Source organism: Pseudorca crassidens, unplaced genomic scaffold (genome assembly GCF_039906515.1).
Source record: "Pseudorca crassidens isolate mPseCra1 unplaced genomic scaffold, mPseCra1.hap1 Scaffold_46, whole genome shotgun sequence".
Lineage (NCBI taxonomy): Eukaryota > Metazoa > Chordata > Mammalia > Artiodactyla > Delphinidae > Pseudorca > Pseudorca crassidens.
Genome location: NW_027136299.1, coordinates 5448920 through 5476582, shown reverse-complemented (window position 1 = coordinate 5476582; position 27663 = coordinate 5448920). Strand labels below are relative to the sequence as shown.

The following is a 27663-nucleotide window of genomic DNA, read 5'->3' as shown; positions in this document are numbered from 1 at the left end:
GAACTTGTACGGTAAACGAGGTTCTTGTAAACAGAGGCGTCCCAAACTTTGGGGTGGCTGTGTCTTTTTGATTTTAATTTCCCTAAGCTATAGGACCATAAGTGGAAGTGCCCTAGGCTCTGTTGCTTTGCTTTTTAGATGTTTCAGGAAACACCATACACTTCTCCCGAGTGTCTGTTGGCAATTTACATCCCGCCCATCAGCATAACAAGGCTCCCAGTTCTCCATGGCCTGTCCTGCCTTTCTGGATTTTACACTTTCTTCAGATGGCCCTTTTGACCGGGGGAAGTGAGACTTCATTGTAGTGCAGATTTCCTTTGCAAGTTTGCTTGGTTGGCCAAAAAGGTTGTATGCGTTTTTTCCTGAATATATTCAGGAAAAAACGCATACGCCCTTTTTGGCCAAGTGCATCATGGTGGACGTTCTGCCTCTTTTCCTATGCTTTCAATGCAATTCCAGTCTACCTCCTGCAATCGGTTTCCTGCAATTCTGCCCCGCTTTCAAGTCCTCTTGGCAGCCTTACTTCAGTATATTTTTGGACGATAGCTGTCATTTATAAGTCTGCAGGTTTGTGAATTACAGTGCCCCTGAGCTCCTTTCTTCAACTCGCTTTCTTGTCACCTGGCCGCAACACCGCAGGATGGCTTCAGGCCCTAATCTAGTTCCGGCACGGCACACTGAGCCTTTGGTTAATTCCTCTCCCTGGTGGGAAATGAGAGTTAAATTTGCCCGTCCAGACACCTCCAGCTAGTCTCTCATTGGTTCTCGCTATTCCTGTTCATCTTCCGCAGAAATTGCAAACTGGGCCAAACAGGAGGTTAAAGGGACTGACTCTCCAAGTCGGGAGAGTGTTAGTAAAGCGTCTGGAATGTTGCACCCGAGTACCAGGGGAGGAAAACTGAGACATATTTGAACACGTCTCCCATTCACACGGTTGATCATACTCTGGGTTCCACATGCATGTTTTAGCTGAAGGAAGAATACCTTAAACCTGGAGAGTTGAGACCCGTGGAATGGGTACCATGCAATATGACTTCAAAGGGTCTTCATTTGCTCACCGAACCTCTCCAATCCTATCACTGCTGCGTTTATACCCCTGTACACACGCTTGATTCTCTTTTGGAGACATAGCAATCCATAGGTTTTAAGATACTTACTAGTCAGGTACATTCTTAGGCGTTTAATATGGGGTGTTGAGTCCATTTCGTTGAGCAAGGAGTAGCTCTTGTCTATTCCATATTTGGCTTAAGGAACTTTATCTGTGCTCATTTCAATGTCTGGTTTTATGCAGCACCCCAACTCACCTTTCCCCTTAAGCAAGCATAAGTTGGTTTTCTAAGTTTGAGACCCTGTTCTGTTTTGGAATTCAGTTCCTGTGTAGCCAAGTTTACATTCCGTGTATTAGTGATATCTTATGATGTTTCTTTTTCTGTGTGACTTATTTCAGTTAGAATCATCGTACCTGAATCCACTCATTATGCTGCTACGGGCCTGATGACATAGATTTCATTGCTGAGTGATACTGCATTGTACGTAAGTACCACAAGTTCTTTATCCATTTTTCACTTTCTGTGATATTGAACTTGTACGGTAAACGAGGTTCTTGTAAACAGAGGCGTCCCAAACTTTGGGGTGGCTGTGTCTTTTTGATTTTAATTTCCCTAAGCTACAGGACCATAAGTGGAAGTGCCCTAGGCTCTGTTGCTTTGTGTTTTAGATGTTTCAGGAAACAGCATACACTTCTCCCGAGTGTCTGTTGGCAATTTACATCCCGCCCATCAGCATAACAAGGCTCCCAGTTCTCCATGGCCTGTCCTGCCTTTCTGGATTTTACACTTTTTTCAGATGGCCCTTTTGACCGGGGGGAAGTGAGACTTCATTGTAGTGCAGATTTCCTTTGCAAGTTTTCTTGGTTGGCCAAAAAGGGCGTATGCGTTCTTTCCTGAATATATTCAGGAAAAAACGCATACGCCCTTTTTGGCCAAGTGTATCATTGTGGACGATCTACCTATTTTCCTATGCTTTCAATGCAATTCCAGTCTACCTCTTGAAATCGGTTTCCTGCAATTCTGCCCCGCTTTCAAGTCCTCTTGGCAGCCTTACTTCAGTATATTTTTGGACGATAGCTGTCATTTATAACTCTGCAGGTTTGTGAATTACAGTAACCCTGAGCTCCTTTCTTCAACTAGCTTTCTTGTGACATGGCCGCAACACCGCAGGATGGCTTCAGGCCCTAATCTGGTTCCGGCACGGCACGCTGAGCCTTTGGTTAATTCCTGTTCCTGGTGGGAAATGAGAGTTAAATTTGCCCGTCCAGACACCTCCAGCTAGTCTCTCATTGGTTCTCGCTATTCCTGTTCATCTTCCGCAGAAATTGCAAACTGGGCGAAACAGGAGGTTAAAGGGACTGACTCTCCAAGTCGGGAGGGTGTTAGTAAAGCGTCTGGAATGTTGCATCCGAGTACCAGGGGAGGAAAACTGAGACATATTTGAGCACGTCTCCTGATCACATGGTTGATCATACTCTAGGTTCCACATGCATGTTTTAGCTGAAGGAAGAATACCTTAAACCTGGGTAGTTGAAACCCGTGGAATGGGTACCATGCAATATGACTTCAAAGGGTCTTCATTTGCTCACCGAACCTCTCCAATCCTATCACTGCTGCGTTTATGCCCCTGTACACACGCTTGATTCTATTTTGGAGAAATAGCAATCCATAGGTTTTAAGATACTTACTAGTCAGGTACGTTCTTAGGCGTTTAATATGGGGTGTTGAGTCCATTTCATTGAGCAAGGAGTAGCTCTTGTCTATTCCATATTTGGCTTAAGGAACTTTATCTGTGCTCATTTCAATGTCTGGCTTTATGCAGCACCCCAACTCACCTTTCCCCTTAAGCAAGCATAAGTTGGTTTTCTAAATTTGAGACCCTGTTCTGTTTTGGAATTCAGTTCCTGTGTAGCCAAGTTTACATTCCGTGTATTAGTGATATCTTATGATGTTTCTTTTTCTGTGTGACTTATTTCAGTTAGAATCATCGTACCTGAATCCACTCTTTATGCTGCTACGGGCCTGATGACATAGATTTCATTGCTGAGTGATACTGCATTGTACGTAAGTACCACAAGTTCTTTATCCATTTTTCACTTTCTGTGATATTGAACTTGTACGGTAAACGAGGTTCTTGTAAACAGAGGCGTCCCAAACTTTGGGGTGGCTGTGTCTTTTTGATTTTAATTTCCCTAAGCTATAGGACCATAAGTGGAAGTGCCCTAGGCTCTGTTGCTTTGTTTTTTAGATGTTTCAGGAAACACCATACACTTCTCCCGAGTGTCTGTTGGCAGTTTACATCCCGCCCATCAGCATAACAAGGCTCCCAGTTCTCCATGGCCTGTCCTGCCTTTCTGGATTTTACACTTTTTTCAGATGGCCCTTTTGACCGGGGGGAAGTGAGACTTCACTGTAGTGCAGATTTCCTTTGCAAGCTTGCTTGGTTGGCCAAAAAGGGCGTATGCGTTTTTTCCTGAATATATTCAGGAAAAAACGCATACGCCCTTTTTGGCCAAGTGCATCATTGTGGACGTTCTGCCTCTTTTCCTATGCTTTCAATGCAATTCCAGTCTACCTCCTGAAATTGGTTTCCTGCAATTCTGCCCCGCTTTCAAGTCCTTTTGGCAGCCTTACTTCAGTATATTTTTGGACGATAGCTGTCATTTATAACTCTGCAGGTTTGTGAATTACAGTGCCCCTGAGCTCCTTTTTTCAACTCGCTTTCTTTTGAGCTGGCCGCAACACCGCAGGATGGCTTCAGGCCCTAATCTGGTTCCGGCACGGCACGCTGAGTCTTTGGTTATTTCCTCTTCCTGGTGGGAAATGAGAGTTAAATTTGCCCGTCCAGACACCTCCAGCTGGTCTCTCATTGGTTCTCCCTATTCCTGTTCATCTTCCGCAGAAATTGCAAACTGGGCCAAACAGGAGGTTAAAGGTGCTGACTCTCCAAGTGGGGAGAGGGTTAGTAAAGCGTCTGGAATGTTGCACCCGAGTACCAGGGGAGGAAAACTGAGACATATTTGAACACGTCTTCCGTTCAGACGGTTGATCATACTCTGGGTTTCACATGCATGTTTTAGCTGAAGGAAGAATACCTTAAACCTGGGTAGTTGAAACCCGTGTAATGGGTACCATGCAATATGACTTCAAAGGGTCTTCATTTGCTCACCGAACCTCTCCAATCCTATCACTGCTGCGTTTATGGCCCTGTACACATGCTTGATTCTCTTTTGGAGACATAGCAATCCATATGTTTTAAGATACTTACTAGTCAGGTACATTCTTAGGCGTTTAATATGGGGTGTTAAGTCCATGTCGTTGAGCAAGGAGTAGCTCTTGTCTATTCCATATTTGGCTTAAGGAACTTTATCTGTGCTCATTTCAATGTCTGGTTTTATGCAGCACCCCAACTCACCTTTCCCCTTAAGCAAGCATAAGTTGGTTTTCTAAATTTGAGACCCTGTTCTGTTTTGGAATTCAGTTCCTGTGTAGCCAAGTTTACATTCTGTGTATTAGTGATATCTTATGATGTTTCTTTTTCTGTGTGACTTATTTCAGTTAGAATCATCGTACCTGAATCCACTCATTGTGCTGCTAAGGGCCTGATGACATAGATTTCATTGCTGAGTGATACTGCATTGTACGTAAGTACCACAAGTTCTTTATCCATTTTTCACTTTCTGTGATATTGAACTTGTACGGTAAACGAGGTTCTTGTAAACAGAGGCGTCCCAAACTTTGGGGTGGCTGTGTCTTTTTGATTTTAATTTCCCTAAGCTATAGGACCATAAGTGGAAGTTCCCTAGGCTCTGTTGCTTTGTTTTTTAGATGTTTCAGGAAACACCATACACTTCTCCCGAGTGTCTGTTGGCAATTTACATCCCGCCCATCAGCATAACAAGGCTCCCAGTTCTACATGGCCTGTCCTGCCTTTCTGGATTTTACACTTTTTTCAGATGGCCCTTTTGACCGGGGGGAAGTGAGACTTCATTGTAGTGCAGATTTCCTTTGCAAGTTTGCTTGGTTGGCCAAAAAGGGCGTATGCGTTTTTTCCTGAATATATTCAGGAAAAAACGCATACGCCCTTTTTGGCCAAGTGTATCATTGTGGACGTTCTACCTCTTTTCCTATGCTTTCAATGCAATTCCAGTCTACCTCTTGAAATCGGTTTCCTGCAATTCTGCCCCGCTTTCAAGTCCTCTTGGCAGCCTTACTTCAGTATATTTTTGGACGATAGCTGTCATTTATAACTCTGCAGGTTTGTGAATTACAGTGCCCCTGAGCTCCTTTCTTCAACTCGCTTTCTTGTGACCTGGCCGCAACACCACAGGATGGCTTCAGGCCGTAATCTGGTTCCGGCACGGCACGCTGAGCCTTTGGTTAATTCCTCTTCCTGGTGGGAAATGAGAGTTAAATTTGCCCGTCCAGACACCTCCAGCTAGTCTCTCATTGGTTCTCGCTATTCCTGTTCATCTTCCGCAGAAATTGCAAACTGGGCCAAACAGGAGGTTAAAGGGACTGACTCTCCAAGTCGGGAGGGTGTTAGTAAAGCGTCTGGAATGTTGCACCCGAGTACCAGGGGAGGAAAACTGAGACATATTTGAACACGTCTCCCGATCACATGGTTGATCATACTCTAGGTTCCACATGCATGTTTTAGCTGAAGGAAGATTACCTTAAACCTGGAGAGTTGAGACCCGTGGAATGGGTACCATGCAATATGACTTCAAAGGGTCTTCATTTGCTCACCAAACCTCTCCAATCCTATCACTGCTGCGTTTATGCCCCTGTACACACGTTTGATTCTCTTTCGGAGACATAGCAATCCATAGGTTTTAAGATACTTACTAGTCAGGTACATTCTTAGGCGTTTATTATGGGGTGTTGAGTCCATTTCATTGAGCAAGGAGTAGCTCTTGTCTATTCCATATTTGGCTTAAGGAACTTTATCTGTGCTCATTTCAACCTCTGGTTTTATGCAGCACCTCAACTCACCTTTACCCTTAAGCAAGCATAAGTTGATTTTCTAAATTTGAGAACTTGTTCTGTTCTGTAATTCAGTTCCTGTGTAGCCAAGTTTACATTCCATATATTACTGATATCTTATGATGTTTCTTTTTCTGTGTGACTTATTTCAGTTAGAATCATCATACCTGAATCCACTCATTGTGCTGCTAAGTGCCTGATGACATAGATTTCATTGCTGAGTAATATTGCTTTGTAAGTAAATACCACAACTTCTTTATCCATTTTTCACTTTCTCTGATGTTGAACTTGTACTGTAAACGAGGTTCTTGTAAACAGAGGCGTCCCAAACTTTGGGGTGGCTGTGTCTTTTTGATTTTAATTTCCCTAAGCTATAGGACCATAAGTGGAAGTGCCCTAGGCTCTGTTGCTTTGTGTTTTAGATGTTTCAGGAAACAGCATACACTTCTCCCCAGTGTCTGTTGGCAATTTACATCCCGCCCATCAGCATAACAAGGCTCCCAGTTCTCCATGGCCTGTCCTGCCTTTCTGGATTTTACACTTTTTTCAGATGGCCCTTTTGACCGGGGGGAAGTGAGACTTCATTGTAGTGCAGATTTCCTTTGCAAGTTTGCTTGGTTGGCCAAAAAGGGCGTATGCGTTTTTTCCTGAATATATTCAGGAAACAACGCATACGCCCTTTTTGGCCAAGTGCATCATTGTGGACGTTCTGCCTCTTTTCCTATGCTTTCAATGCAATTCCAGTCTACCTCCTGAAATCGGTTTCCTGCAATTCTGCCCCGCTTTCAAGTCCTCTTGGCAGCCTTACTTCAGTATATTTTTGGACGATAGCTGTCATTTATAACTCTGCAGGTTTGTGAATTACAGTGCCCCTGAGCTCCTTTCTACAACTCGCTTTCTTTTGAGCTGGCCGCAACACCGCAGGATTCCTTCAGGCCCTAATCTGGTTCCAGCATGGCACGCTGAGCCTTTGGTTATTTCCTCTTCCTGGTGGGAAATGAGAGTTAAATTTGCCCGTCCAGACACCTCCAGCTAGTCTCTCATTGGTTCTCCCTATTCCTGTTCATCTTCCGCAGAAATTGCAAACTGGGCCAAACAGGAGGTTAAAGGGACTGACTCTCCAAGTGGGGAGAGTGTTAGTAAAGCGTCTGGAATGTTGCACCCGAGTACCAGGGGAGGAAAACTGAGACATATTTGAACACGTCTCCCCTTCACACGGTTGATCATACTCTGGGCTCTACATGCATGTTTTAGTTGAAGGAAGAATACCTTAAACCTGGAGAGTTGAGACCCGTGGAATGGGTACCATGCAATATGACTTCAAAGGGTCTTCATTTGCTCACCAAACCTCTCCAATCCTATCACTGCTGCGTTTATGCCCCTGTACACACGCTTGATTCTCTTTCGGAGACATAGCAATCTGTAGGTTTTACGATACCTACTAGTCAGGTACATTCTTAGGCGTTTAATATGGGGTGTTGAGTCCATTTCGTTGAGCTAGGAGTAGCTCTTGTCTATTTCATATTTGGCTTAAGGAACTTTATCTGTGCTCATTTCAATCTCTGGTTTTATGCAGCACCCCAACTCACCTTTCCTCTTAAGCAAGCATAAGTTGGTTTTCTAAATTTGAGACCCTGTTCTGTTTTGGAATTCAGTTCCTGTGTAGCCAAGTTTACATTCCGTGTATTAGTGATATCTTATGATGTTTCTTTTTCTGTGTGACTTATTTCAGTTAGAATCATCGTACCTGAATCCACTCATTATGCTGCTACGGGCCTGATGACATAGATTTCATTGCTGAGTGATACTGCATTGTACGTAAGTACCACAAGTTCTTTATCCATTTTTCACTTTCTGTGATATTGAACTTGTACGGTAAACGAGGTTCTTGTAAACAGAGGTGTCCCAAACTTTGGGGTGGCTGTGTCTTTTTGATTTTAATTTCCCTAAGCTATAGGACCATAAGTGGAAGTGCCCTAGGCTCTGTTGCTTTGCTTTTTAGATGTTTCAGGAAACACCATACACTTCTCCCGAGTGTCTGTTGGCAATTTACATCCCGCCCATCAGCATAACAAGGCTCCCAGTTCTCCATGGCCTGTCCTGCCTTTCTGGATTTTACACATTTTTCAGATGGCCCTTTTGACCGGGGGGAAGTGAGACTTCATTGTAGTGCAGATTTCCTTTGCAAGCTTGCTTGGTTGGCCAAAAAGGGCGTATGCGTTTTTTCCTGAATACATTCAGGAAAAAACGCATACGCCCTTTTTGGCCAAGTGCATCATTGTGCACGTTCTGCCTCTTTTCCTATGCTTTCAATGCAATTCCAGTTTACCTCCTGAAATCGGTTTCCTGCAATTCTGCCCCGCTTTCAAGTCCTCTTGGCAGCCTTACTTCAGTATATTTTTGGACGATAGCTGTCATTTATAACTCTGCAGGTTTGTGAATTACAGTGCCCCTGAGCTCCTTTCTTCAACTCGCTTTCTTGTGACCTGGCCGCAACACCGCAGGATGGCTTCAGGCCCTAATCTGGTTCCGGCACGGCACGCTGAGCCTTTGGTTATTTCCTCTTCCTGGTGGGAAATGAGAGTTAAATTTGCCCGTCCAGACACCTCCAGCTAGTCTCTCATTGGTTCTCCCTATTCCTGTTCATCTTCCGCAGAAATTGCAAACTGGGCCAAACAGGAGGTTAAAGGCGCTGACTCTCCAAGTGGGGAGAGTGTTAGTAAAGCGTCTGGAATGTTGCACCCGAGTACCAGGGGAGGAAAACTGAGACATATTTGAACACGTCTCCCGTTCACACGGTTGATCATACTCTGGGTTCCACATGCATGTTTTAGCTGAAGGAAGAATACCTTAAACCTGGGTAGTTGAAACCCGTGTAATGGGTACCATGCAATATGACTTCAAAGGGTCTTCATTTGCTCACCGAACCTCTCCAATCCTATCACTGCTGCGTTTATGCCCCTGTACACACGCTTGATTCTCTTTTGGAGACATAGCAATCCATAGGTTTTAAGATACTTACTAGTCAGGTACATTCTTAGGCGTTTAATATGGGGTGTTGAGTCCATTTCGTTGAGCAAGGAGTAGCTCTTGTCTATTCCATATTTGGCTTAAGGAACTTTATCTGTGCTCATTTCAATCTCTGGTTTTATGCAGCACCCCAACTCACCTTTCCCCTTAAGCAAGCATAAGTTGGTTTTCTAAATTTGAGACCTGTTCTGTTTTGGAATTCAGTTCCTGTGTAGCCAAGTTTACATTCCGTGTATTAGTGATATCTTATGATGTTTCTTTTTCTGTGTGACTTATTTCAGTTAGAATCATCGTACCTGAATCCACTCATTATGCTGCTACGGGCCTGATGACATAGATTTCATTGCTGAGTGATACTGCATTGTACGTAAGTACCACAAGTTCTTTATCCATTTTTCACTTTCTGTGATACTGAACTTGTACGGTAAACGAGGTTCTTGTAAACAGAGGCGTCCCAAACTTTGGGGTGGCTGTGTCTTTTTGATTTTAATTTCCCTAAGCTATAGGACCATAAGTGGAAGTGCCCTAGGCTCTGTTGCTTTGTTTTTTAGATGTTTCAGGAAACACCATACAGTTCTCCCGAGTGTCTGTTGGCAATTTACATCCCGCCCATCAGCATAACAAGGCTCCCAGTTCTCCATGGCCTGTCCTGCCTTTCTGGATTTTACACTTTTTTCAGATGGCCCTTTTGACCGGGGGGAAGTGAGACTTCATTGTAGTGCAGATTTCCTTTGCAAGTTTGCTTGGTTGGCCAAAAAGGGCGTATGCGTTTTTTCCTGAATATATTCAGGAAACAACGCATACGCCCTTTTTGGCCAAGTGCATCATTGTGGACGTTCTGCCTCTTTTCCTATGCTTTCAATGCAATTCCAGTCTACCTCCTGAAATCGGTTTCCTGCAATTCTGCCCCGCTTTCAAGTCCTCTTGGCAGCCTTACTTCAGTATATTTTTGGACGATAGCTGTCATTTATAACTCTGCAGGTTTGTGAATTACAGTGCCCCTGAGCTCCTTTCTTCAACTCGCTTTCTTTTGAGCTGGCCGCAACACCGCAGGATGGCTTCAGGCCCTAATCTGGTTCCGGCACTGCACGCTGAGCCTTTGGTTAATTCCTCTTCCTGGTGGGAAATGAGAGTTAAATTTGCCCGTCCAGACACCTCCAGCTAGTCTCTCATTGGTTCTCGCTATTCCTGTTCATCCTCCGCAGAAATTGCAAACTGGGCCAAACAGGAGGTTAAAGGGACTGACTCTCCAAGTCGGGAGAGTGTTAGTAAAGCGTCTGGAATGTTGCACCCGAGTACCAGGGTACGAAAACTGAGACATATTTGAGCACGTCTCCCGTTCACATGGTTGATCATACTCTGGGTTCCACATGCATGTTTTAGCTGAAGGAAGAATACCTTAAACCTGGAGAGTTGAGACCCGTGTAATGGGTACCATGCAATATGACTTCAAAGGGTCTTCATTTGCTCACCGAACATCTCCAATCCTATCACTGCTGCGTTTATGGCCCTGTACACATGCTTGATTCTCTTTTGGAGACATAGCAATCCTTAGGTTTTAAGATACTTACTAGTCAGGTACATTCTTAGGCGTTTAATATGCTGTGTTGAGTCCATTTCATTGAGCAAGGAGTAGCTCTTGTCTATTCCATATTTGGCTTAAGGAACTTTATCTGTGCTCATTTCAATCTCTGGTTTTATGCAGCACCCCAACTCACCTTTCCCCTTAAGCAAGCATAAGTTGGTTTTCTAAATTTGAGACCCTGTTCTGTTTTGGAATTCAGTTCCTGTGTAGCCAAGTTTACATTCCGTGTATTACTGATATCTTATGATGTTTCTTTTTCTGTGTGACTTATTTCAGTTAGAATCATCGTACCTGAATCCACTCATTATGCTGCTACGGGCCTGATGACATAGATTTCATTGCTGAGTGATACTGTATTGTACGTAAGTACCACAAGTTCTTTATCCATTTTTCACTTTCTGTGATATTGAACTTGTACGGTAAACGAGGTTCTTGTAAACAGAGGCGTCCCAAACTTTGGGGTGGCTGTGTCTTTTTGATTTTAATTTCCCTAAGCTATAGGACCATAAGTGGAAGTGCCCTAGGCTCTGTTGCTTTGTTTTTTAGATGTTTCAGGAAACACCATACACTTCTCCCGAGTGTCTGTTGGCAATTTACATCCCGCCCATCAGCATAACAAGGCTCCCAGTTCTCCATGGCCTGTCCTGCCTTTCTGGATTTTACACTTTTTTCAGATGGCCCTTTTGACCGGGGGGAAGTGAGACTTCATTGTAGTGCAGATTTCCTTTGCAAGCTTGCTTGGTTGGCCAAAAAGTGCGTATGCGTTTTTTCCTGAATATATTCAGGAAAAAACGCATACGCCCTTTTTGGCCAAGTGCATCATGGTGGACGTTCTGCCTCTTTTCCTATGCTTTCAATGCAATTCCACTCTACCTCCTGAAATCGGATTCCTGCAATTCTGCCCCGCTTTCAAGTCCTCTTGGCAGCCTTACTTCAGTATATTTTTGGACGATAGCTGTCATTTATAAGTCTGCAGATTTGTGAATTACAGTGCCCCTGAGCTCCTTTCTTCAACTCGCTTTCTTTTGAGCTGGCCGCAACACCGCAGGATGGCTTCAGGCCCTAATCTGGTTCCGCCACGGCACGCTGAGTCTTTGGTTAATTCCTCTTCCTGGTGGGAAATGAGAGTTAAATTTGCCCGTCCAGACACCTCCAGCTAGTCTCTCATTGGTTCTCGCTATTCCTGTTCATCTTCCGCAGAAATTGCAAACTGGGCCAAACAGGAGGTTAAAGGGACTGACTCTCCAAGTCGGGAGGGTGTTAGTAAAGCGTCTGGAATGTTGCACCCGAGTACCAGGGTACGAAAACTGAGACATATTTGAACACGTCTCCCGATCACATTGTTGATCATACTCTAGGTTCCACATGCATGTTTTAGCTGAAGGAAGAATACCTTAAACCTGGGTAGTTGAAACCCGTGGAATGGGTACCATGCAATATGACTTCAAAGGGTCTTCATTTGCTCACCGAACTTCTCCAATCCTATCACGGCTGCGTTTATGCCCCTGTACACACGCTTGATTCTCTTTTGGAGACATAGCAATCCATAGGTTTTAAGATACTTACTAGTCAGGTACGTTCTTAGGCGTTTAATATGGGGTGTTGAGTCCATTTCGTTGAGCAAGGAGTAGCTCTTGTCTATTCCATATTTGGCTTAAGGAACTTTATCTGTGCTCATTTCAATCTCTGGTTTTATGCAGCACCCCAACTCACCTTTCCTCTTAAGCAAGCATAAGTTGGTTTTCTAAATTTGAGACCCTGTTCTGTTCTGTAATTCAGTTCCTGTGTAGCTAAGTTTACATTCCATGTATTACTGATATCTTATGATGTTTCTTTTTCTGTGTGACTTATTTCAGTTAGAATCATCATACCTGAATCCAGTCATTATGCTGCTAAGGGCCTGATGACATAGATTTCATTGCTGAGTGATACTGCATTGTACGTAAATACCACAACTTCTTTATCCATTTTTCACTTTCTGCGATGTTGAACTTGTACTGTAAGTGAGGTTCTTGTAAACAGAGGCGTCCCAAACTTTGGGGTGGCTGTGTCTTTTTGATTTTAATTTCCCTAAGCTATAGGACCATAAGTGGAAGTGCCCTAGGCTCTGTTGCTTTGTTTTTTAGATGTTTCAGGAAACACCATACACTTCTCCCGAGTGTCTGTTGGCAATTTACATCCCGCCCATCAGCATAACAAGGCTCCCAGTTCTCCATGGCCTGTCCTGCCTTTCTGGATTTTACACTTTTTTCAGATGGCCCTTTTGACCGGGGGGAAGTGAGACTTCATTGTAGTGCAGATTTCCTTTGCAAGCTTGCTTGGTTGGCCAAAAAGGGCGTATGCGTTTTTTCCTGAATATATTCAGGAAAAAACGCATACGCCCTTTTTGGCCAAGTGCATCATTGTGGACGTTCTGCCTCTTTTCCTATGCTTTCAATGCTATTCCAGTCTACCTCCTGAAATCTGTTTCCTGCAATTCTGCCCCGCTTTCAAGTCCTCTTGGCAGCCTTACTTCAGTATATTTTTGGACGATAGCTGTCATTTATAACTCTGCAGGTTTGTGAATTACAGTGCCCCTGAGCTCCTTTCTTCAACTCACTTTCTTGTGAACTGGCTGCAACACTGCAGGATGGCTTCAGGCCCTAATCTGGTTCTGCAACGGCACGCTGAGCCTTTGGTTAATTCCTCTTCCTGGTGGGAAATGAGAGTTAAATTTGCCCGTCCAGACACCTCCAGCTAGTCTCTCATTGGTTCTCGCTATTCCTGTTCATCTTCCGCAGAAATTGCAAACTGGGCCAAACAGGAGGTTAAAGGGACTGACTCTCCAAGTAGGGAGAGTGTTAGTAAAGCGTCTGGAATGTTGCACCCGAGTACCAGGGTACGAAAACTGAGACATATTTGAACACGTCTCCCGATCACATGGTTGATCATACTCTAGGTTCCACATGCATGTTTTAGCTGAAGGAAGAATACCTTAAACCTGGGTAGTTGAAACCCATGGAATGGGTACCATGCAATATGACTTCAAAGGGTCTTCATTTGCTCACCGAACCTCTCCAATCCTATCACTGCTGCGTTTATGCCCCTGTACACATGCTTGATTCTCTTTCGGAGACATAGCAATCCATAGGTTTTAAGATACTTACTAGTCACGTACATTCTTAGGCATTTAATATGCGGTGTTGAGTCCATTTCGTTGAGCAAGGAGTAGCTCTTGTCTATTCCATATTTGGCTTAAGGAACTTTATCTGTGCTCATTTCAATCTCTGGTTTTATGCAGCACCCCAACTCACCTTTCCCCTTAAGCAAGCATAAGTTGGTTTTCTAAATTTGAGACCCTGTTCTGTTCTGTAATTCAGTTCCTGTGTAGCCAAGTTTACATTCCGTGTATTACTGATATCTTATGATGTTTCTTTTTCTGTGTGACTTATTTCAGTTAGAATCATCATACCTGAATCCACTCATTGTGCTGCTAAGGGCCTGATGACATAGATTTCATTGCTGAGTGATATTGCTTTGTAAGTAAATACCACAAATTCTTTATCCATTTTTCACTTTCTGCGATGTTGAACTTGTACTGTAAACGAGGTTCTTGTAAACAGAGGCGTCCCAAACTTTGGGGTGGCTGTGTCTTTTTGATTTTAATTTCCCTAAGCTATAGGACCATAAGTGGAAGTGCCCTAGGCTCTGTTGCTTTGCTTTTTAGATGTTTCAGGAAACACCATACACTTCTCCCGAGTGTCTGTTGGCAATTTACATCCCGCCCATCAGCATAACAAGGCTCCCAGTTCTCCATGGCCTGTCCTGCCTTTCTGGATTTTACACTTTCTTCAGATGGCCCTTTTGACCGGGGGGAAGTGAGACTTCATTGTAGTGCAGATTTCCTTTGCAAGCTTGCTTGGTTGGCCAAAAAGGGCGTATGCGTTTTTTCCTGAATATATTCAGGAAAAAACGCATACGCCCTTTTTGGCCAAGTGCATCATTGTGGACGTTCTGCCTCTTTTCCTATGCTTTCAATGCTATTCCAGTCTACCTCCTGAAATCTGTTTCCTGCAATTCTGCCCCGCTTTCAAGTCCTCTTGGCAGCCTTACTTCAGTATATTTTTGGACGATAGCTGTCATTTATAACTCTGCAGGTTTGTGAATTACAGTGCCCCTGAGCTCCTTTCTTCAACTCACTTTCTTGTGAACTGGCTGCAACACTGCAGGATGGCTTCAGGCCCTAATCTGGTTCTGCAACGGCACGCTGAGCCTTTGGTTAATTCCTCTTCCTGGTGGGAAATGAGAGTTAAATTTGCCCGTCCAGACACCTCCAGCTAGTCTCTCATTGGTTCTCCCTATTCCTGTTCATCTTCCGCAGAAATTGCAAACTGGGCCAAACAGGAGGTTAAAGGCGCTGACTCTCCAAGTCGGGAGAGTGTTAGTAAAGCGTCTGGAATGTTGCACCCGAGTACCAGGGTACGAAAACTGAGACATATTTGAACACGTCTCCCGATCACATGGTTGATCATACTCTAGGTTCCACATGCATGTTTTAGCTGAAGGAAGAATACCTTAAACCTGGGTAGTTGAAACCCATGGAATGGGTACCATGCAATATGACTTCAAAGGGTCTTCATTTGCTCACCGAACCTCTCCAATCCTATCACTGCTGCGTTTATGCCCCTGTACACATGCTTGATTCTCTTTCGGAGACATAGCAATCCATAGGTTTTAAGATACTTACTAGTCACGTACATTCTTAGGCATTTAATATGCGGTGTTGAGTCCATTTCGTTGAGCAAGGAGTAGCTCTTGTCTATTCCATATTTGGCTTAAGGAACTTTATCTGTGCTCATTTCAATCTCTGGTTTTATGCAGCACCCCAACTCACCTTTCCCCTTAAGCAAGCATAAGTTGGTTTTCTAAATTTGAGACCCTGTTCTGTTCTGTAATTCAGTTCCTGTGTAGCCAAGTTTACATTCCGTGTATTACTGATATCTTATGATGTTTCTTTTTCTGTGTGACTTATTTCAGTTAGAATCATCATACCTGAATCCACTCATTGTGCTGCTAAGGGCCTGATGACATAGATTTCATTGCTGAGTGATATTGCTTTGTAAGTAAATACCACAACTTCTTTATCCATTTTTCACTTTCTGCGATGTTGAACTTGTACTGTAAACGAGGTTCTTGTAAACAGAGGCGTCCCAAACTTTGGGGTGGCTGTGTCTTTTTGATTTTAATTTCCCTAAGCTATAGGACCATAAGTGGAAGTGCCCTAGGCTCTGTTGCTTTGCTTTTTAGATGTTTCAGGAAACACCATACACTTCTCCCGAGTGTCTGTTGGCAATTTACATCCCGCCCATCAGCATAACAAGGCTCCCAGTTCTCCATGGCCTGTCCTGCCTTTCTGGATTTTACACTTTCTTCAGATGGCCCTTTTGACCGGGGGGAAGTGAGACTTCATTGTAGTGCAGATTTCCTTTGCAAGCTTGCTTGGTTGGCCAAAAAGGGCGTATGCGTTTTTTCCTGAATATATTCAGGAAAAAACGCATACGCCCTTTTTGGCCAAGTGCATCATTGTGGACGTTCTGCCTCTTTTCCTATGCTTTCAATGCAATTCCAGTCTACCTCCTGAAATCGGATTCCTGCAATTCTGCCCCGATTTCAAGTCCTCTTGGCAGCCTTACTTCAGTATATTTTTGGACGATAGCTGTCATTTATAACTCTGCAGGTTTGTGAATTACAGTGCCCCTGAGCTCCTTTCTTCAACTCGCTTTCTTTTGAGCTGGCCGCAACACCGCAGGATGGCTTCAGGCCCTAATCTGGTTCCGGCACGGCACGCTGAGCCTTTGGTTATGTCCTCTTCCTGGTGGGAAATGAGAGTTAAATTTGCCCGTCCAGACACCTCCAGCTAGTCTCTCATTGGTTCTCCCTATTCCTGTTCATCTTCCGCAGAAATTGCAAACTGGGCCAAACAGGATGTTAAAGGCGCTGACTCTTCAAGTGGGGAGAGTGTTAGTAAAGCGTCTGGAATGTTGCACCCGAGTACCAGGGGAGGAAAACTGAGACATATTTGAACACGTCTCCCGTTCACACGGTTGATCATACTGTGGGTTCCACATGCATGTTTTAGCTGAAGGAAGAGTACCTTAAACCTGGAGAGTTGAGACCCGTGTAATGGGTACCATGCAATATGACTTCAAAGCGTCTTCATTTGCTCGCCGAACCTCTCCAATCCTATCACTGCTGTGTTTATGCCCCTGTACACACGCTTGATTCTCTTTTGGAGACATAGCAATCCATAGGTTTTAAGATACTTACTAGTCAGGTACATTCTTAGGCGTTTAATATGGGGTGTTGAGTCCATTTCGTTGAGCAAGTAGTAGCTCTTGTCTATTCCATATTTGGCTTAAGGAACTTTATCTGTGCTCATTTCAATGTCTGGTTTTATGCAGCACCCCAACTCACCTTTCCTCTTAAGCAAGCATAAGTTGCTTTTCTAAATTTGAGACCCTGTTCTGTTTTGGAATTCAGTTCCTGTGTAGCCAAGTTTACATTCCGTGTATTAGTGATATCTTATGATGTTTCTTTTTCTGTGTGACTTATTTCAGTTAGAATCATCGTACCTGAATCCACTCATTATGCTGGTACGGGCCTGATGACATAGATTTCATTGCTGAGTGATACTGCATTGTACGTAAGTACCACAAGTTCTTTATCCATTTTTCACTTTCTGTGATATTGAACTTGTACGGTAAACGAGGTTCTTGTAAACAGAGGCGTCCCAAACTTTGGGGTGGCTGTGTCTTTTTGATTTTAATTTCCCTAAGCTATAGGACCATAAGTGGAAGTGCCCTAGGCTCTGTTGCTTTGCTTTTTAGATGTTTCAGGAAACACCATACACTTCTCCCGAGTGTCTGTTGGCAATTTACATCCCGCCCATCAGCATAACAAGGCTCCCAGTTCTCCATGGCCTGTCCTGCCTTTCTGGATTTTACACTTTCTTCAGATGGCCCTTTTGACCGGGGGAAGTGAGACTTCATTGTAGTGCAGATTTCCTTTGCAAGTTTGCTTGGTTGGCCAAAAAGGGCGTATGCGTTTTTTCCTGAATATATTCAGGAAAAAACGCATACGCCCTTTTTGGCCAAGTGCATCATTGTGGACGTTCTGCCTCTTTTCCTATGCTTTCAATGCAATTCCAGTCTACCTCCTGAAATCGGTTTCCTGCAATTCTGCCCCGCTTTCAAGTCCTCTTGGCAGCCTTACTTCAGTATATTTTTGGACGATAGCTGTCATTTATAAGTCTGCAGGTTTGTGAATTACAGTGCCCCTGAGCTCCTTTCTTCAACTCGCTTTCTTGTCACCTGGCCGCAACACCGCAGGATGGCTTCAGGCCCTAATCTAGTTCCGGCACGGCACACTGAGCCTTTGGTTAATTCCTCTCCCTGGTGGGAAATGAGAGTTAAATTTGCCCGTCCAGACACCTCCAGCTAGTCTCTCATTGGTTCTCGCTATTCCTCTTCATCTTCCGCAGAAATTGCAAACTGGGCCAAACAGGAGGTTAAAGGGACTGACTCTCCAAGTCGGGAGAGTGTTAGTAAAGCGTCTGGAATGTTGCACCCGAGTACCAGGGTATGAAAACTGAGACATATTTGAACACGTCTCCCGATCACATGGTTGATCATACTCTAGGTTCCACATGCATGTTTTAGCTGAAGGAAGAATACCTTAAACCTGGGTAGTTGAAACCCATGGAAAGGGTACCATGCAATATGACTTCAAAGGGTCTTCATTTGCTCACCGAACCTCTCCAATCCTATCACTGCTGCGTTTATGCCCCTGTACACATGCTTGATTCTCTTTCGGAGACATAGCAATCCATAGGTTTTAAGATACTTACTAGTCATGTACATTCTTGTCATTTAATATGCGGTGTTGAGTCCATTTTGTTGAGCAAGGAGTAGCTCTTGTCTATTCCATATTTGGCTTAAGGAAATTTATCTGTGCTCATTTCAATCTCTGGTTTTATGCAGCACCCCAACTCACCTTTACCCTTAAGCAAGCATAAGTTGGTTTTCTAAATTTGAGACCCTGTTCTGTTCTGTAATTCAGTTCCTGTGTAGCCAAGTTTACATTCCGTGTATTACTGATATCTTATGATGTTTCTTTTTCTGTGTGACTTATTTCAGTTAGAATCATCGTACCTGAATCCACTCATTATGCTGCTACGGGCCTGATGACATAGATTTCATTGCTGAGTGATACTGCATTGTACGTAAGTACCACAAGTTCTTTATCCATTTTTCACTTTCTGTGATATTGAACTTGTACGGTAAACGAGGTTCTTGTAAACAGAGGCGTCCCAAACTTTGGGGTGGCTGTGTCTTTTTGATTTTAATTTCCCTAAGCTATAGGACCATAAGTGGAAGTGCCCTAGGCTCTGTTGCTTTGTTTTTTAGATGTTTCAGGAAACACCATACACTTCTCCCGAGTGTCTGTTGGCAATTTACATCCCGCCCATCAGCATAACAAGGCTCCCAGTTCTCCATGGCCTGTCCTGCCTTTCTGGATTTTACACTTTTATCAGATGGCCCTTTTGACCTGGGGGAATTGAGACTTCATTGTAGTGCAGATTTCCTTTGCAAGCTTGCTTGGTTGGCCAAAAAGGGCGTATGCGTTTTTTCCTGAATATATTCAGGAAAAAACGCATACGCCCTTTTTGGCCAAGTGCATCATTGTGGACGTTCTGCCTCTTTTCCTATGCTTTCAATGCAATTCCAGTCTACCTCCTGAAATCGGTTTCCTGCAATTCTGCCCCACTTTCAAGTCCTCTTGGCAGCCTTACTTCAGTATATTTTTGGACGATAGCTGTCATTTATAACTCTGCATGTTTGTGAATTACAGTGCCCCTGAGCTCCTTTCTTCAACTCGCTTTCTTTTGAGCTGGCCGCAACACCGCAGTATGGCTTCAGGCCCTAATCTGGTTCCGGCACTGCACGCTGAGCCTTTGGTTAATTCCTCTTCCTGGTGGGAAATGAGAGTTAAATTTGCCCGTCCAGACACCTCCAGCTAGTCTGTCATAGGTTCTCGCTATTCCTGTTCATCTTCCGCAGAAATTTCAAACTGGGCCAAACAGGAGGTTAAAGGGACTGACTCTCCAAGTCGGGAGAGTGTTAGTAAAGCGTCTGGAATGTTGCACCCGAGTACCAGGGTACGAAAACTGAGACATATTTGAACACGTCTCCCGATCACATGGTTGATCATACTCTAGGTTCCACATGCATGTTTTAGCTGAAGGAAGAATACCTTAAACCTGTTTAGTTGAAACCCATGGAATGGGTACCATGCAATATGGCTTCAAAGGGTCTTCATTTGCTCACCGAACCTCTCCAATCCTATCACTGCTGCGTTTATGCCCCTGTACACACGCTTGATTCTCTTTTGGAGACATAGCAATCCATAGGTTTTAAGATACTTACTAGTCAGGTACATTCTTAGGCGTTTAATATGGGGTGTTGAGTCCATTTCGTTGAGCAAGGAGTAGCTCTTGTCTATTCCATATTTGGCTTAAGGAACTTTATCTGTGCTCATTTCAATGTCTGGTTTTATGCAGCACCCCAACTCACCTTTCCCCTTAAGCAAGCATAAGTTGGTTTTCTAAATTTGAGACCCTGTTCTGTTTTGGAATTCAGTTCCTGTGTAGCCAAGTTTACATTCCGTGTATTAGTGATATCTTATGATGTTTCTTTTTCTGTGTGACTTATTTCAGTTAGAATCATCGTACCTGAATCCACTCATTATGCTGCTACGGGCCTGATGACATAGATTTCATTGCTGAGTGATACTGCATTGTACGTAAGTACCACAAGTTCTTTATCCATTTTTCACTTTCTGTGATATTGAACTTGTACGGTAAACGAGGTTCTTGTAAACAGAGGCGTCCCAAACTTTGGGGTGGCTGTGTCTTTTTGATTTTAATTTCCCTAAGCTATAGGACCATAAGTGGAAGTGCCCTAGGCTCTGTTGCTTTGTTTTTTAGATGTTTCAGGAAACACCATACACTTCTCCCGAGTGTCTGTTGGCAATTTACATCCCGCCCATCAGCATAACAAGGCTCCCAGTTCTCCATGGCCTGTCCTGCCTTTCTGGATTTTACACTTTTTTCAGATGGCCCTTTTGACCTGGGGGAAGTGAGACTTCATTGTAGTGCAGATTTCCTTTGCAAGCTTGCTTGGTTGGCCAAAAAGGGCGTATGCGTTTTTTCCTGAATATATTCAGGAAAAAACGCATACGCCCTTTTTGGCCAAGTGCATCATTGTGGACGTTCTGCCTCTTTTCCTATGCTTTCAATGCAATTCCAGTCTACCTCCTGAAATCGGTTTCCTGCAATTCTGCCCCACTTTCAAGTCCTCTTGGCAGCCTTACTTCAGTATATTTTTGGACGATAGCTGTCATTTATAACTCTGCATGTTTGTGAATTACAGTGCCCCTGAGCTCCTTTCTTCAACTCGCTTTCTTTTGAGCTGGCCGCAACACCGCAGTATGGCTTCAGGCCCTAATCTGGTTCCGGCACTGCACGCTGAGCCTTTGGTTAATTCCTCTTCCTGGTGGGAAATGAGAGTTAAATTTGCCCGTCCAGACACCTCCAGCTAGTCTGTCATAGGTTCTCGCTATTCCTGTTCATCTTCCGCAGAAATTGCAAACTGGGCCAAACAGGAGGTTAAAGGGACTGACTCTCCAAGTCGGGAGAGTGTTAGTAAAGCGTCTGGAATGTTGCACCCGAGTACCAGGGTACGAAAACTGAGACATATTTGAACACGTCTCCCGATCACATGGTTGATCATACTCTAGGTTCCACATGCATGTTTTAGCTGAAGGAAGAATACCTTAAACCTGTTTAGTTGAAACCCATGGAATGGGTACCATGCAATATGGCTTCAAAGGGTCTTCATTTGCTCACCGAACCTCTCCAATCCTATCACTGCTGCGTTTATGCCCCTGTACACACGCTTGATTCTCTTTTGGAGACATAGCAATCCATAGGTTTTAAGATACTTACTAGTCAGGTACATTCTTAGGCATTTAATATGGGGTGTTGAGTCCATTTCGTTGAGCAAGGAGTAGCTCTTGTCTATTCCATATTTGGCTTAAGGAACTTTATCTGTGCTCATTTCAATGTCTGGTTTTATGCAGCACCCCAACTCACCTTTCCCCTTAAGCAAGCATAAGTTGGTTTTCTAAATTTGAGACCCTGTTCTGTTTTGGAATTCAGTTCCTGTGTAGCCAAGTTTACATTCCGTGTATTAGTGATATCTTATGATGTTTCTTTTTCTGTGTGACTTATTTCAGTTAGAATCATCGTACCTGAATCCACTCATTATGCTGCTACGGGCCTGATGACATAGATTTCATTGCTGAGTGATACTGCATTGTACGTAAGTACCACAAGTTCTTTATCCATTTTTCACTTTCTGTGATATTGAACTTGTACGGTAAACGAGGTTCTTGTAAACAGAGGCGTCCCAAACTTTGGGGTGGCTGTGTCTTTTTGATTTTAATTTCCCTAAGCTATAGGACCATAAGTGGAAGTGCCCTAGGCTCTGTTGCTTTGTTTTTTAGATGTTTCAGGAAACACCATACACTTCTCCCGAGTGTCTGTTGGCAATTTACATCCCGCCCATCAGCATAACAAGGCTCCCAGTTCTCCATGGCCTGTCCTGCCTTTCTGGATTTTACACTTTTTTCAGATGGCCCTTTTGACCAGGTGGAAGTGAGACTTCATTGTAGTGCAGATTTCCTTTGCAAGCTTGCTTGGTTGGCCAAAAAGGGCGTATGCGTTTTTTCCTGAATATATTCAGGAAAAAACGCATACGCCCTTTTTGGCCAAGTGCATCATTGTGGACGTTCTGCCTCTTTTCCTATGCTTTCAATGCAATTCCAGTCTACCTCCTGAAATCGGTTTCCTGCAATTCTGCCCCACTTTCAAGTCCTCTTGGCAGCCTTACTTCAGTATATTTTTGGACGATAGCTGTCATTTATAACTCTGCATGTTTGTGAATTACAGTGCCCCTGAGCTCCTTTCTTCAACTCGCTTTCTTTTGAGCTGGCCGCAACACCGCAGTATGGCTTCAGGCCCTAATCTGGTTCCGGCACTGCACGCTGAGCCTTTGGTTAATTCCTCTTCCTGGTGGGAAATGAGAGTTAAATTTGCCCGTCCAGACACCTCCAGCTAGTCTGTCATAGGTTCTCGCTATTCCTGTTCATCTTCCGCAGAAATTGCAAACTGGGCCAAACAGGAGGTTAAAGGGACTGACTCTCCAAGTCGGGAGAGTGTTAGTAAAGCGTCTGGAATGTTGCACCCGAGTACCAGGGTACGAAAACTGAGACATATTTGAACACGTCTCCCGATCACATGGTTGATCATACTCTAGGTTCCACATGCATGTTTTAGCTGAAGGAAGAATACCTTAAACCTGTTTAGTTGAAACCCATGGAATGGGTACCATGCAATATGGCTTCAAAGGGTCTTCATTTGCTCACCGAACCTCTCCAATCCTATCACTGCTGCGTTTATGCCCCTGTACACACGCTTGATTCTCTTTTGGAGACATAGCAATCCATAGGTTTTAAGATACTTACTAGTCAGGTACATTCTTAGGCGTTTAATATGGGGTGTTGAGTCCATTTCGTTGAGCAAGGAGTAGCTCTTGTCTATTCCATATTTGGCTTAAGGAACTTTATCTGTGCTCATTTCAATGTCTGGTTTTATGCAGCACCCCAACTCACCTTTCCCCTTAAGCAAGCATAAGTTGGTTTTCTAAATTTGAGACCCTGTTCTGTTTTGGAATTCAGTTCCTGTGTAGCCAAGTTTACATTCCGTGTATTAGTGATATCTTATGATGTTTCTTTTTCTGTGTGACTTATTTCAGTTAGAATCATCGTACCTGAATCCACTCATTATGCTGCTACGGGCCTGATGACATAGATTTCATTGCTGAGTGATACTGCATTGTACGTAAGTACCACAAGTTCTTTATCCATTTTTCACTTTCTGTGATATTGAACTTGTACGGTAAACGAGGTTCTTGTAAACAGAGGCGTCCCAAACTTTGGGGTGGCTGTGTCTTTTTGATTTTAATTTCCCTAAGCTATAGGACCATAAGTGGAAGTGCCCTAGGCTCTGTTGCTTTGTTTTTTAGATGTTTCAGGAAACACCATACACTTCTCCCGAGTGTCTGTTGGCAATTTACATCCCGCCCATCAGCATAACAAGGCTCCCAGTTCTCCATGGCCTGTCCTGCCTTTCTGGATTTTACACTTTTTTCAGATGGCCCTTTTGACCTGGGGGAAGTGAGACTTCATTGTAGTGCAGATTTCCTTTGCAAGTTTTCTTGGTTGGCCAAAAAGGGCGTATGCGTTCTTTCCTGAATATATTCAGGAAAAAACGCATACGCCCTTATTGGCCAAGTGTATCATTGTGGACGATCTACCTCTTTTCCTATGCTTTCAATGCAATTCCAGTCTACCTCTTGAAATCGGTTTCCTGCAATTCTGCCCCGCTTTCAAGTCCTCTTGGCAGCCTTACTTCAGTATATTTTTGGACGATAGCTGTCATTTATAACTCTGCAGGTTTGTGAATTACAGTGCCCCTGAGCTCCTTTCTTCAACTCGCTTTCTTTTGAGCTGGCCGCAACACCGCAGTATGGCTTCAGGCCCTAATCTGGTTCCGGCACGGCACGCTGAGTCTGTGGTTAATTCCTCTTCCTGGTGGGAAATGAGAGTTAAATTTGCCCGTCCAGACACCTCCAGCTAGTCTCTCATTGGTTCTCGCTATTCCTGTTCATCTTCCGCAGAAATTGCAAACTGGGCCAAACAGGAGGTTAAAGGGACTGACTCTCCAAGTCGGGAGGGTGTTAGTAAAGCGTCTGGAATGTTGCATCCGAGTACCAGGGGAGGAAAACTGAGACATATTTGAGCACGTCTCCCGATCACATGGTTGATCATACTCTAGGTTCCACATGCATGTTTTAGCTGAAGGAAGAATACCTTAAACCTGGGTAGTTGAAACCCGTGGAATGGGTACCATGCAATATGACTTCAAAGGGTCTTCATTTGCTCACCGAACCTCTCCAATCCTATCACTGCTGCGTTTATGCCCCTGTACACATGCTTGATTCTCTTTTGGAGACATAGCAATCCATAGGTTTTAAGATACTTACTAGTCAGGTACGTTCTTAGGCGTTTAATATGGGGTGTTGAGTCCATTTCATTGAGCAAGGAGTAGCTCTTGTCTATTCCATATTTGGCTTAAGGAACTTTATCTGTGCTCATTTCAATGTCTGGTTTTATGCAGCACCCCAACTCACCTTTCCCCTTAAGCAAGCATAAGTTGCTTTTCTAAATTTGAGACCCTGTTCTGTTTTGGAATTCAGTTCCTGTGTAGCCAAGTTTACATTCCGTGTATTAGTGATATCTTATGATGTTTCTTTTTCTGTGTGACTTATTTCAGTTAGAATCATCGTACCTGAATCCACTCATTATGCTGCTACGGGCCTGATGACATAGATTTCATTGCTGAGTGATACTGCATTGTACGTAAGTACCACAAGTTCTTTATCCATTTTTCACTTTCTGTGATATTGAACTTGTACGGTAAACGAGGTTCTTGTAAACAGAGGCGTCCCAAACTTTGGGGTGGCTGTGTCTTTTTGATTTTAATTTCCCTAAGCTATAGGACCATAAGTGGAAGTGCCCTAGGCTCTGTTGCTTTGTTTTTTAGATGTTTCAGGAAACACCATACACTTCTCCCGAGTGTCTGTTGGCAATTTACATCCCGCCCATCAGCATAACAAGGCTCCCAGTTCTCCATGGCCTGTCCTGCCTTTCTGGATTTTACACTTTTTTCAGATGGCCCTTTTGACCGGGGGGAAGTGAGACTTCATTGTAGTGCAGATTTCCTTTGCAAGTTTGCTTGGTTGGCCAAAAAGGGCGTATGCGTTCTTTCCTGAATATATTCAGGAAAAAACGCATACGCCCTTATTGGCCAAGTGTATCATTGTGGACGATCTACCTCTTTTCCTATGCTTTCAATGCAATTCCAGTCTACCTCTTGAAATCGGTTTCCTGCAATTCTGCCCCGCTTTCAAGTCCTCTTGGCAGCCTTACTTCAGTATATTTTTGGACGATAGCTGTCATTTATAACTCTGCAGGTTTGTGAATTACAGTGCCCCTGAGCTCCTTTTTTCAACTCTCTTTATTTTGAGCTGGCCGCAACACCGCAGTATGGCTTCAGGCCCTAATCTGCTTCCGGCACGGCACGCCGTGCCTTTGGTTATTTCCTCTTCATGGTGGGAAATGAGAGTTAAATTTGCCCGTCCAAACACCTCCAGCTAGTCTCTCATTGGTTCTCCCTATTCCTGTTCATCTTCCGCAGAAATTGCAAACTGGGCCAAACAGGAGGTTAAAGGTGCTGACTCTCCAACTGGGGAGAGTGTTAGTAAAGCGTCTGGAATGTTGCACCCGAGTACCAGGGGAGGAAAACTGAGACATATTTGAACACGTCTCCCGTTCACACGGTTGATCATACTCTGCGTTCCACATGCATGTTTTAGCTGAAGGAAGAATACCTTAAACCTGGAGAGTTGAGACACGTGTAATGGGTACCATGCAATATGACTTCAAAGGGTCTTCATTTGCTCACCGAACATCTCCAATCCTATCACTGCTGCGTTTATGGCCCTGTACACATGCTTGATTCTCTTTTGGAGACATAGCAATCCATAGGTTTTAAGATACTTACTAGTCAGGTACATTCTTAGGCGTTTAATATGCTGTGTTGAGTCCATTTCGTTGAGCAAGGAGTAGCTCTTGTCTATTCCATATTTGGCTTAAGGAACTTTATCTGTGCTCATTTCAATCTCTGGTTTTATGCAGCACCCCAACTCACCTTTCCTCTTAAGCAAGCATAAGTTGGTTTTCTAAATTTGAGACCCTGTTCTGTTTTGGAATTCAGTTCCTGTGTAGCCAAGTTTACATTCCGTGTATTAGTGATATCTTATGATGTTTCTTTTTCTGTGTGACTTATTTCAGGTAGAATCATCATACCTGAATCCACTCATTATGCTGCTATGGGCCTGATGACATAGATTTCATTGCTGAGTGATACTGCATTGTACGTAAGTACCACAAGTTCTTTATCCATTTTTCACTTTCTGCGATGTTGAACTTGTACTGTAATCGAGGTTCTTGTAAACAGAGGCGTCCCAAACTTTGGGGTGGCTGTGTCTTTTTGATTTTAATTTCCCTAAGCTATAGGACCATAAGTGGAAGTTCCCTAGGCTCTGTTGCTTTGTTTTTTAGATGTTTCAGGAAACACCATACACTTCTCCCGAGTGTCTGTTGGCAATTTACATCCCGCCCATCAGCATAACAAGGCTCCCAGTTCTCCATGGCCTGTCCTGCCTTTCTGGATTTTACACTTTTTTCAGATGGCCCTTTTGACCAGGGGGAAGTGAGACTTCATTGTAGTGCAGATTTCCTTTGCAAGCTTGCTTGGTTGGCCAAAAAGGGCGTATGCATTTTTTCCTGAATATATTCAGGAAAAAACGCATACGCCCTTTTTGGCCAAGTGCATCATGGTGGACGTTCTGCCTCTTTTCCTATGCTTTCAATGCAATTCCAGTCTACCTCCTGAAATCGGTTTCCTGCAATTCTGCCCCGCTTTCAAGTCCTCTTGGCAGCCTTACTTCAGTATATTTTTGGACGATAGCTGTCATTTATAAGTCTGCAGGTTTGTGAATTACAGTGCCCCTGAGCTCCTTTCTTCAACTCGCTTTCTTTTGAGCTGGCCGCAACACCGCAGTATGGCTTCAGGCCCTAATCTGGTTCCGCCACGGCACGCTGAGCCTTTGGTTAATTCCTCTTCCTTGTGGGAAATGAGAGTTAAATTTGCCCGTCCAGACACCTCCAGCTAGTCTCTCATTGGTTCTCGCTATTCCTGTTCATCTTCCGCAGAAATTGCAAACTGGG

The 27663-nt window shown here is 43.8% G+C and overlaps 1 long non-coding RNA gene across 1 annotated transcript in view; it reads left to right on the top strand.

Annotated features, from left to right (window-relative positions):
* LOC137218211 (uncharacterized) overlaps positions 1 to 26782 on the top strand; it is a 477343-nt gene extending 450561 nt beyond the window's left edge. Inside the window, exon 3 of the long non-coding RNA XR_010940530.1 lies at positions 26725 to 26782. This is a non-coding gene — a long non-coding RNA (uncharacterized lncRNA). The remainder of the gene's footprint in view (positions 1 to 26724) is intronic.
* The last annotated feature ends 881 nt before the right edge of the window (positions 26783 to 27663 follow it).